Raw genomic sequence first — 12,184 nt, forward strand, 5'->3', positions numbered from 1 at the left:
TGACCGTAGCGCATGCAGGAAACGCAGTCCAGGTTTAGGCACGTTCTTAAACACACCTGGGTTTCTACTAAATATGGTCAAATATCCATTAGTGAAAAGGTAGTACTTTCCTTGTTTAAGGGAGCATTCTAAACACAATGACGTCACAAGGGAGGGTACAGAAAAGGAAATTCTAATAAGAAATAGGTCTCACAGGCTGACTCCGTGTGGACCAAGCCCTGTCCAGCGGGTGTGTGCTCCAGACCAGAACGAGCCAGGCGTCCACTTACAAGAAGTCACTTCTGTAACAACTGCTGCAGCCGGTGAAAATCCGGGCCATGAAAAGCAGAAGCTGAACGAACTTAAAAATGCGAATTGCAATTGCGTGGCAAGCTGTCACATTCAGGATGACTTCTCACCTAACCTACCTATCAATATCTGTTAGATTTTTGGAGTGGTGAGCAACTTTCAGCACAATTTCCAACATTCTGGTGAAATCACGCTGTTCCTGGTGGAATGGGTGACGTGACGGAGTGTGTTCGGGAGGAATGAGCGTGTCTTTCGGGCAGATATCCCCCTCCCGCTGGAGACGGGAATTAGGTTCCACACAATGTGCACAGAATTCACTGCAGCACAACGCAGGCTGGCCAGATTTGCAGAGAGGCACGTTGATGGCAGAGCTGCGGTCGCTGGACTCATGGCGGGGTGTGGCTCAGACACCACCTCCTGGAACAGGCCCCTCTCGGTCGGGCCCCACAGCACAGCAGGACCCCCACCACCCGTGCCACCGCGGCCCAGGACAGAGCAGCTGCCGGGTGCTCCTGGGTCTCCATGGCAGCGCCAGGTGCAGCTGGGGCCACTCTTTGGTCTCCTTGGCAACAGTGTTCTAGTACAGACCTTGTTTAGCGTCAATGGCTGCAGGCGCAGTGACTCGGGAGGGAGGAAGCAGCTTTCAGGCCCATTTCAGTTCAGGCAGCTCATCCCACTGGCTCGGACCACCCGATTGCTCTCCTGGATGCTGGTCAATATCCCAGGCACGTTCTCCTGACCCCAGATCGCCCACCCACCACAATTGTTCACAGAGAACCTGGGTGGATTCTGTGGGTTCTGTCCAGCACCCAGCACAGGACCTGCTGTGCAGGAGACACTCAGTACACACTTCCCCAGTGAATGAATGAATGAATGAAGAATGAATGAATGAATGAACGAACGAACAAAAGCACTTCGTGGGCCTTTGAGATCTTTTGTTAATTCATTTGCTCTTAGTTCAACACAGAAACACAATTTGTCATTCTGAGGACTCGCTTCTACATACAGAAGCCCTGGAGGGTTCTCTGCACACCTCCTTAGTCAGTCATGGAAGACCAGGTGTGCTGCAGGAGCAGACGTACTTCTCACACTCCCCACCTCGTGTCTCCAGGGGCTCCTATTTCATTTTTGTCACGGCACCGTCCTCAGGACGAACAGTTGTGTCGGTTTATTTAGTATGTTCTTTACTTTCTGTCCTTGAAAAAACAGACTTCTCTGGAGATGCAGAAAAAGTCATCTCCTGCCCCCAAACCTAGCTGACGTTGCAGGATTCAGGACAAATGTTTCACAATGGGGTTTAGACGAGCGCTGCCAGCACTCTTTATAAGTCTAGAGGTCTTTAAATATGAGAAGGTGACCAAGAAGTTTTACGGTTCATGCTGCTTTCAGGATAGATAAGATTCCTACAAATCTGAATGATCATACGAGGGTATTCAAAAAGCTAATAAAACATTGAATTAAAAGATAACACGAATCTTTCCATGAACTTTTTGAAGTACTCTCATACAGACTATAAATTACAAAGAAACACTGAACTCACGCCGAGTCTGAGGGGTAAGAAAGGACCTCAGACGTCTAGCTTTATCTCCTGCTCAGTACAGACGTGTCTCTACGGGGTCACCGCAGAGCCAGCTGAGGACGGGACTGCACCACGCATGTGAGGGTCACTGTCTGCAGAGGTGACAGCACCCATCAGAGGTCGGGGGGAAACGCCCAGCTCCTGCTCTGAGGCCTCAGACTGCAGTCTGGCCCTCAGCACTGCTTTTCTTACTGATTCCTTTGTATGTTTTAGGTACACGTGTTTATAATGGCAGGACTGCACCCCAAAGGTACTTATCAACCTTTCCCGCTTGCCATATGATATTAGGAAAAAGAGGAAAACCGAGATAAGGAACATAAAAAGCATCCAGCACCCGGGTCAGAAGCAGCCGTGCCCACATAGCAAACAGCGAACGTGCTATCAGGTGTTACCCACATTTCCTCTGACTCATAACAAGCTAGTCGGGGCCAGTAAACAGCCGTGCAGCGTCCACGCAGCCCAGAACAGAGCTGTGCACGCAGCCCTGGAAGGAAGCGTCCCGCCCTCGCTATGGCCCGGCCACTTTCCTCCAGCCACGAGTTCTTCGCGCAGAGCGATCTTCTCACCCAGCCCTGCTGCCTGCGAAGAACAGAAGCACACGGCCAGGTTTCAACTGTGGAAAAGGTTCATGTCATTTGGCGAGTCCCATCCCTCCCTCGGCCTAATCGTTTCAGCCGACCTAATCTCTTAGAGATCAGCTAGATGATGACGGTGACACTGCGGCGCTGGTGGCACACGCTTGTGCTCCTGCATGCGCACACGCCCGCCTGCCCTTCTCAGACCGAGGGACGGGCACGAGCCCGGCCAGGTGGGAGGACGGAGCCCTTCGTGACGCTCCCACTGCCGAGGCCAAGACCAACAAGCTAAGGGCTGGGGGACTTGCCTTTCCTCGGCCACCAACATGAGGGTGAAGATGTCACACGCAGCAGCAGGCTGTGCCGGGCAGCAGTGTCAGTGGCGATCTGGCCCCGAGACCCGTCACCTGCCGCGAGTCCCCTCTCCAGCCCCTGCGCTCTGCAGGCCGAGGAGCTGGAACTTCTGAAGTCTGGGCCCCACCCCGTGCAGTGGCAGAGGCTGACGCCGCTCCCTGTGTGGCTGCCCTGACTCGACGCTAACTTCTACCTGCCGGGTGTTACCAGACGGGGCAGTGGGCACTGGCCTTTGCCGTCCTGCTCTGAGGTGGCAGCTGTCAGTCGGCGTCGTGTCACACGGATGGCCGTTCTGAGGGAACCAGGAGGGGAATTTGGACATTAAGTGAAAAACAAAAGAGGAAAGAGACAGAGAATCAAAACAGAAACTGCTGCCTCGTGAGAACTGCCAGCTGGGTGGGCTCGGGACGCGACAGGACCCGGGCCGTGCCAGCCCTATGAAGCCCTCGGCCCGGCGGGGGCTCCGCGCGTGCCCTTGGTGTCCTCCACCCCAACTTCTGCCCATTGGGTTCAGACGACGGCGTTTCTGACTGGCGGGGAGATGGCCTCCCCAGACCCCACCCAACCCGCACCCGAGCACGGTGCAGAGACCCCGCACCCAGGCCACAGGCCCCTCCAGCGGGCAGCCACGCTGCTTCCTGCGACCCTGCAGCAGCCGCGGCCTGGGTGGACCGGGGGCCACCACCCAAACGGCCCGCAAAGACCAGCTGGAAGGAGCCACTCCATGACTGTGGGTCTTGCAGGTGACAGGGCGTGGCCGGCCCACAGGATGTCGGCAGCCCATGACCCTCAGTGCTCCCGAGCACCGCGGCCACAGGTTCCCCACCGTATTTAGAGGCTTTCCCTGGATCCCGCGTGTAAAGACCCGAGAGGGGAAGAGGAGGAAGCCCAGCAGCCTGGGCGGCGTGGGGCCTGCTCTCCTGGCAAATCGTCAACTAGACACCGGCCCAAAGCAACTCCAGCCTTAGGAGGCCCCTCCAGTCCCTCAGAGATGCAGGCCCTGGCTGGGCACAGCGTGGCTGGAGCGGGGCGACTGCTCCGGGTGCTGCTGGGTGATGGTCTGTGGTGCTGGAACGGCCCGGAGTGATGGGTTCAGCTAGGCCCGGGAGATGACGCCACCACCGCCCTGGCGCCGGCCCCAGAGTCTCCTGCTGGAGTGAACCTGCCACCTTCTCCTGATCTCCCCAAACACTGGCCCCCCTTGAGCGCGATTCTTTCCAGAAACACTTTTGTGCCAAAAAAGTTTTCTGAAAATAAATAACATATTCACTATTATTTATTCACTGTCCCCCAGACCTTCTCACAAGATCTTGTTAGTTTCTAAAATGTCCCTTTCAGATGCTCAGAACTCATCCCGAGAGGAGCAGAGGCTCTGCATGGCCTGCGCACGGACAGACAGACGTCCACGCCCCCGGGGCGAGGTGTGGAGGAAAGGAGGCAGAGAGGGGATCCCTTCAGCCACACTGGGGACCCGGCCACCCCGCCATCCTGCCGTGAGCACATGCCCGGAGCTCTGTGTGTGACTCTAGTGCTCCCAAGTGGTCCTCTCTAGCTGGGACTCGATGCAATCCCCCCAGCCACTGAGGACGGAGGAAACTGCGGTCCCTTGGGTGGGGGCAGTAGGAAGGGACGTAAACCCCGTGGGGCGTTTTTCTCAAGTGTTTAAGACCATTTTATGTAAACATGGCTTATTAGCAGTAATTGGCAATAATGTTCCCTACAGAAGCTGCAACTGCTCACTTAGCTTCGCTGTCCCCGAAAGAGAAAAGGATGCTGTTATTTCACAAACAGGTAAAGCGAGGCACGTGCCCGGCTGAGTGAAGTGCAGGTCCCATCTCTGGCAGAGCCCTTTGCCACAATGCCTGGCCCAGCTCATGTCCTGCCACAGTTGTTCCCTCCAGCCACGGATCACGCACACCTGAGAACCCACACGTGTCATCACCTTCACCCCCACCCACCCACCGTCCCTGTCCAGTGAAACCATCCTGGCCCCTCCTCCAACGGGGACCCTCAGTGGACCTCCCTCCCCTGGGCTGGAACTTCCTCCCTCAGGTGGGTCCTTCCGGTGGTCAAGTGACCTCCCTAGCATCACAGTGTGGTCAGTGTGGCTCTGGAGTGTGTGCTCACAACCATTGTGCTCTGTGCCTGAGTGACAGGGTGTCCTCAGAGGACATACCCATGATCTTTTGTGAGTGCTGCCGCCACTACTATATCAGACACCAGCAGCACGACTGTCCTCCTGGGAGTGGCAGTGGGACAGAGGGACGGTCTAGAGTCGGGGAGTGTCGGAGGAACTCGGGGTTGGACAGCGCAGTGGTGGCAGTGCTGACACCTGCTAAGCACCTGCAGTGCTCCCCCTCCTCCTCCATGGGACACCGCTGACCACCCTCGAGGACGAGCAACCCTTCTGACAGCTACATCCCGACTCTCCTCATCTGTCAAGTGGCTGAGTTCAGAGGACAGTGACTGTGAAACTGTACGAATGGCGAAGTTCTGACCCTGAGAACGAGGCTCAGAAGTCCTGGGTTGAGGGAAGTGTCCGGGAACGTCCAGCAATGGTCCCTGTGGTCACTGAGGCGTCTTCCCCAGCCACGAATGGGTCCTAACCACAAGTCACGCTGGATGGACAGACAAGACGGAACTCAGCCAGCACAGGTGCAACGTCCCTCACCACATTCCAGGAAATGCTCTGAGTTTCAGGGCTGCGTGAAGGAACCCCCTCCCGAGACAGGGCTTGCTCAGCACGCACGTGCCCCAGCTCTGCTGGGCCGCCCACCGCAAGATTCACCAGGATCTGCAGCCCCCGGGAAGCTGACTAGGAAAGGAGCTTTGTGCCCTTTGAGCCTTGCTTACATATACAAGGGAACTGGTCTTCAAATAAGTCCCTGACTGTCACTTTGCAAGGGCATGATCAATACCACTTAGTGAATGGCCTTTGTCCTGTTTTGCATTTATAAACATAGCCTTCCCACACCAGTGCTCTCGGGACGGTCTGGGCGTGGGTCTGATGGGCCCGGTGCTGCTGCACTTGCTGGTCTGGTGTTTGCAGCAAGCTCTGCCAGTGACGCTTTCTGGCTAAGGGAGGTGGCTTGCTTTTGATAATCAATGACACGAATTAGAGTCAAAAGATAACTGAAGAGTGAAAAAAAAAGATTTACTCTTCCATCCAGTCCGTGAGCTATTGCAAGTTCCTGGGGGACAGAGACTACCAGCGATCATGTGGGACAGCTTCCCCGGCCAACACAGGGAATCTAGGGACGGCGCTGCACCCGTCCTCTGCGCCGCCTGTCCCTGTCACGCCTCCCGCGAGTGACCCACAGCACCGCGGGACTCACCTGCAGCCACAGACAGGAGCCAGGAGCAGCACTCGGAGTAGATGTAGTAGCTTTTCATTTCTGCCACAGAAATTTGGACGGGCTGCCCGTCTGCCATGGCTGAGGATCAGCCAGCGGAGGAGACACGCCCGCCTGCACGCACCACGCTTCCCTCCCGCTTGCCCTGTGCTTTCTGTGCTGGACTTTGCTCCCTAAAATCTGCATGAGGGACCAGCAGCGTGTTACTTTCGTTTCACCCACTTCCAGCATGGAGCATGGAAGGCAATCACTCTCCTGGAGGCTGTCTCCTGGCCCCTCCCTGCGTGTTTGCACAGGGACTGCAGGCGGCACGGTGACTTCGGGGAAGGGAACATCTGAGCCCTTGTCAGCACTGGTGCAGGCACCAGGGGCACCTCTGGGGCGAGATGTCCCTTTTCACCAAAACAGGCAGTGGAAGATCGAACGCCGCTGACTCCATGCTGCCTGCAGAGAGAGGTCGGCTCAGACGATGCCACCAAGGCCCACTCCGCCTTCTTCCATCTAAGTCCCGAAGCTCTGACACAGTTGACAACTTGACGGACAGACGAGAGCGAGGGTTGCTGCACATGTTTGAGCAAAGCAGAGATAAAGGGACCCACATCTGCACGCCCCGTGTCCCTTTCCAGCTTTTCATTTGAGACTGGTGTCCTCCACTCAGAGCCCAGGCGGATTCTGGGATCACGGGACGCTACCGCCATCTGCCGCCACTCCCACCGCACGCTCTGGACTCCAAGGGGACAGCCCCGTCTACAGAGCGGCCACGGGCGGGAGATGAAGCTTCACTGGGATCAGCAAGTGAGGCAGGGACAGTCCGTGAACTCAACCCAGCGAGGACACAGAGAGGATCCTGTTACTGGCTGGAGTCCAGCCTGGTGGCCGGCAGCTCACACTCTTGGATAGTGGGGCACCGTTTCCCCAGCTGCACACAGAAGCAGCACATGGGAAAGCTGCCACCCCAGTGTTCCTCAGGGCGTCACACCCCGCAGAGACCCCGCAGAGAATCCAGAGACCTCAGACACCCTGCAGAGACCCCACAGACCCCACAGACACCCTGCAGAGACCCTACAGAGACCCCACAGAGAACCCAGAGACCTTGTGAAGACCCCGTGGAATGCCATAGACAACCTGCAGAGACCCCACAGAGACATCAAAGACTTGCAGAGAAGCCCTAGAGACCCCGCAGAGACCACAAAGACCTCACAGAGCCCCAGACACAGGGTAAGAGGGGTCTCGCTACCCCTCCAGCCCCATGTCTTCCTCGGGCCTGAGCACAGCAATTCTCGAGTGGGCCTGGGAAAGTGGGCAGCTGGGAAAGGAGGCAGAAGCGATCGTTTCAACCAAGTTGCCCCAAATTAAAAATAATAATCACCAGATTTTTCAGACCACGAAGATTCTTCTTACAAACAAGTTTGACTAGAGCCCATCAGGAAATATCTCTATGCAAGTATTTCTCCCATGAATAAATGCACTTTAAAGATAAACAGCAAGCTATCTTCTTGCCTGTATGCTCTCACTAGCTCTCATCTGGGTTGTTCTGAAAAACCAGAGAGAATATTGATGGCGACAACGAACGCTTCCTTTCTGGTTTTTGTAACTTCTGAAAAAGTGGAAACAACACTTGCACGTAGAAAAGCCCTTAGGGCAAGACCTGCTTGATCCAGGAGCTGAGTTTCAGGGTTACATTTTCCCAAATGCTTGTTCACTTTTAACGCTACCCTAAGGAAAACCTGAGCCTTTTCTTCGGTGAACGTCACTTGGCTCTCAGCCCTGGCCTCAGCACAGACACAGGCAGTCCCTGGCCTGAGCCAGGACGAAGGCTGGCCTTTTTGTGGTCAGTGTGAACGTCAGCTCTGCGGCCTGTGTGCCCGGTGTGCAAAGCAGGCTGCCACCTGGGCACACATGACACAGCCCAACCAGGCACGGACTGCACTGTCTCTTTTGAGAGGTCCAGGCACGGGGCAAATCCTGGGCTCAGCACTGGAGCAAGGGTCGGGAAAACCCATGCAAAACGCTGAAACCAGAGTGTTATCTTGGCCCACTTTGGAAAGAGTGTCCTGAAATTTAGTGTTATGTTTTCAACATTTCTAGGTGGCGATAAGAAATGTCCACCTAAGAAGCATCTATTTTCCAAAAGAAAGAAAAAATTCCGGAGATGTCATCTACTGAGTGTTCTAACACTCCCAGTGTAGGCAGCTGAGGGTTGGTTTCTCCAGAACTCGGCCCAGGGAGCATTTTCCTCTGCACCTGACCTTGTGTCCAAACAGCTTCCCGTTTCGCATTTGCTACCAGGAAGTCACAGGGAAGTTTTGCCAGGATCACTCCCTCAGGTGCCTCAACTGTGTTTACCTGCTTCTTTTAGTTAATTCTGGTTCTGTTAAAACTCTGTGTGCCACTCTCAAACACATTTTACAAGGAGAATTTCTACATTCTAAGTCAAACAACAAGTTTTTCTTGGCTTCACTGAAATTCAGTCCCACACGTCCCAGGGCAGAGCAGAAGAGAGCGGACACCCCTCCCTATGAGATCTAGCGTCCGTCACAGGCAGCGTTCTGGTTCTGAGAGTGTCACAGAGACTGACAGTCAGGAGATTACCCCTAACTTCCACTTAACACACTGACAATATCTGTTTCTGGTCATCAGGAAATTGGCATCTTGCACCTGTACGCTCTCCCTCCACCGCCTCTTCTGACAGACAGAGGGCTTGTCCCCGCACGCGGTGGGAGGCCCGATTCCTGCTAACCTGAAGGTGCTGTCCCAGTGCTCGGCCCGAGGAAGACGGCTCCACTCCCAGGAGAGGGCTCTCCATGGAGACGGGGACTGAGCCAGGCAGGAGGGAAAGCCGAGGCCTGATGGCTCCTCCGGGAGCCAGCAAAAGCCAGGTGTGGGTGCCCGAGGAGCAGATGGCCTGGACTCAACAGGGCAGCGCTGGCCCGAGGCCGAGAGGGTGGCAGGACGCCATGTCCACCCAGGGCCGCAGGTGTCAAGAAGCCCTCAAGCGTCCATCACCCACGTCAAGGCCTGATTATGACTGGCGGGAGCCGATGAGGTAAGACGAGGCAGCAAGAGCCGTGCAGCTGAGTCCGCAGCGTCCGATGCGTCCTCCTGGCTCTGCGACGGCCCCAGCCCCCCAGGCTCCAGAGCAGGAGCCTGCGTCCAGCGGGAGCTGCTGGCGGCCCTGCGTTTGTGAAGGCGGGTCAGGACCGCGGCGACCCGCCTGTCACCGGCATATCCACCAGCAGAGACGCAGCCTGAGCTGTTCTAATGTCTATCACTCAGCTCACGAGACAGAATGAACTAAAAATGACCGTCCCTGTGCTTCTGATGGAAACGGTGGGAGAAGATGTCACGGGGCCACGGTCAGTGCGAGGAGGTCTCTCTCCCTTCCCGCCACAGAGCCACGTGTCCCCAGAGGGCACAGCATCCCACCTGCATCTCTGCCGAGGGCCTTGCTCTAGGCTGTTCTGCTGAATGAGGCGGCTGCTACCACCGCCCCAGGGTCACCCGACAGACAGACAGACAGACGGCCTAACACAACAGAAAATGCCTGCCTCACCTCCTCTCACCTCCGTGACAGAAACCGGCCTCACCTTCCTCGGACCTCCATGATGGGCCGCCCAGCAACCCCGCTCCTTCCACCAACACCTGCTTCATGCTGCAAAGTCCCTCAGGACTCCATCCGTGCCCACGCTCTCTGCTCCATGACCTGGTCATCCTGTCCTTTGTCACGGCTCCAACCTCCCGTCCACTGCAGCCCGGACTTCCCTTCTGACCACAGACACACATGGACATCACCACCGAGCCCCCTACAAAGCCCAGACTCCACCTTCTAAACACCTGTGCCACCGCAGGGACAACTTGGCCTGGTCCTGTGTTAGTGTCCACGGGGCTCACCTGGGGAACACACCCAAGCTCCCCCCTGCCAGCTGCTCTGCACCTGCGCTGAGACCCTGCCCACCCGAGGCCCCACCCACCTGAGGGTCCCCCAGGCCCCACACCTGCAGGCCCACACTGGGCCCCCTCCTCCTCCTGGGACCAGCCTCCCTCAGGAGCCTGCCCCAGGCCAGGCACCAGCCCCAAAACACACAAGGGCCCCGGGCTCCTTCACTGTCCAAACGGTGACTAAGGTTGAAGGAAAGAAAACCACACAGCACCAACCAATTAAAGGACACAGGGCCTCTGAGCCCCGCTGCACCCACACAAGGACTGAGTTGGCAGCCAGGGTCGGCGACAGGAGACTCCCTGGACCTGGACTCTACCCACACCTGCGTGGGCCCCGCCTGAGCTGTGGGAAATTCAGTCTTAGCCTCCCCCCGCCCTGGCCAGGGAGCCAGAACCTCAGCTCACCACGCCCCAGGGGGGTGAGGTCTGTGCCCTGAAAGTTGGAGGAGCCGCTGGAGGTTAGAGTGCACATGTCCTTACATTTAAACTGTGGTCTCCAGGCTGGCATGGACAGTCCAGCCAAGGACAGGTCGTGGACTCAGTGACAGTCAATGTCCAGGAACAACACATCCTCATGAGGTGCCAAGCACAGCAGATCTCAGGACGGGAGACATAGACACCATGGGGCCCCTGCTCACTGTGAGAGCCACGCTGACAGCCAAGCCCAGCCTCTGAGCCAGGCACGGAGCAGGGCGGGGCCCAATGCAAAGCAGGGGAATGCCCTGGGGTCCCCACTGCACACTGACGGGACACTCAGGTTTCCATTTAACAGAAGGGGACACCTCAGGTCCCCATCTTACAGCCCCTCCTGTGCCGTGTCTAGGGTCTGGAGACTTCAGCCTCGGGGGGGTGAGGAGGAAGGGGACACCCGGGGTGGGCGGCCACTCCCCTTTCCTCTTGGAGGTGCTACCCGGTCAGTGACCTTGTGACTCTTCTCCAAAAGGCAGAGGGCAGTGGGGCTTTGAAACCCCCTGAGTGGCCACAAGGAGCCACGTCTAAGAAAGGGCATAGGCTGGCTCTGGCCTTTTATTTCTCGTGTCCTGCACAGTAAGGGCATCCGCCCTGGCAACAGGATCTACCCTGGCCTGCCCACGATGCCCATGCGTGCCTGAGGTCAGAGGCGGCTCTGCCCCCAGCTCCACAGCAAACCCCCTGTCCAGGTCACTGCCAGGCAGCCGTGCTCTCAGCAGGAGGAGTAGGAATCAGCAACAAGGCCTGTTCCCCAATTCGACCTGCACAATGTCCTTGCTCCTTGGGAAGCTAATTTGTAAAAGCGTTATTCTGAGACTTGTGAGAATTTAAATTGGGCTGTCTGGCTGAGTGAGTGTGAGTTGCAGAAGAGAAACCACAGGAAGAGGGGCAGCTGCTCCCCTGCAGCGAGCACGTTTCCTGCCTGCCTGGGCCTGGTCCGTGAGCACAGGGCAAGACGGGGACAGCACTGCTCTGCCTGGCTGCCCCCAGACCCCTTGCCCGAGGGTGCTGCCCTTGCTGTGCCCACCCCACTGTCATCCCAACAGAGCAGGAACTCTCAAGCCCAGCCTCCACCACCAGGGGACAGAAGCAAGGAGCCTAATGATACTGCGTCCACAGGCCGTTCTGAGTGACAACGCCCAACGGGCCATCTCTAACTTTCAAAAAAGTTTTGCCAAAAAAAAAAAGTTTTGCAAGTGGCACGCGCACTTTGATGGTCAAATAGTGACCACTGCAGGGGGCTCCCGCCACCCTCCCAGGTCCCACACCTGTCCCCGCACCTCACGGACACGCACCCCGGCCTGCCTCACCCGGCTTCGGGCGCCCCGCGGCCCCCCGGCGTCTCCTGGACAGAGGCCAGAGCCAACGCAGGGTCCCCCGTGATGCTCCTTTCTCGGCCATGAGTCTCCCGCCACAAGGGTGCTGCAAACAGGGGCTGCCCGACCGTCAGGACTGATGCCAGGCACGAGGCGTCCAGTGCTTTCTGGTCTCTGCTGGGACAGTTGAGAGCTGGCGAGTGCCAGTGACGTGCAGGACAACGCGGGCACTGAGCTCTCACCAGAAATGTGACCGCGGTTTACCAAGTCAACAGAAAGAACAAAAGAGGGTCGCCGCCTTCCTGAGCC

At 57.1% G+C, this 12,184-nt stretch overlaps 1 protein-coding gene across 2 annotated transcripts in view; it reads right to left on the reverse strand.

Moving 5' to 3' along the window:
- MCF2L (MCF.2 cell line derived transforming sequence like) overlaps positions 1 to 11,874 on the reverse strand; it is a 111,750-nt gene extending 99,876 nt beyond the window's left edge. For both annotated transcript variants that reach the window (XM_063101488.1, XM_063101487.1), the window contains exon 1: positions 11,855 to 11,874. The gene's annotated coding sequence lies outside the window, so the exon portion shown is untranslated. The remainder of the gene's footprint in view (positions 1 to 11,854) is intronic.
- Between the last annotated feature and the right edge of the window lie 310 nt (positions 11,875 to 12,184).

The sequence above is a fragment of the Cynocephalus volans genome, chromosome 7, assembly GCF_027409185.1.
Source record: "Cynocephalus volans isolate mCynVol1 chromosome 7, mCynVol1.pri, whole genome shotgun sequence".
NCBI lineage: Eukaryota > Metazoa > Chordata > Mammalia > Dermoptera > Cynocephalidae > Cynocephalus > Cynocephalus volans.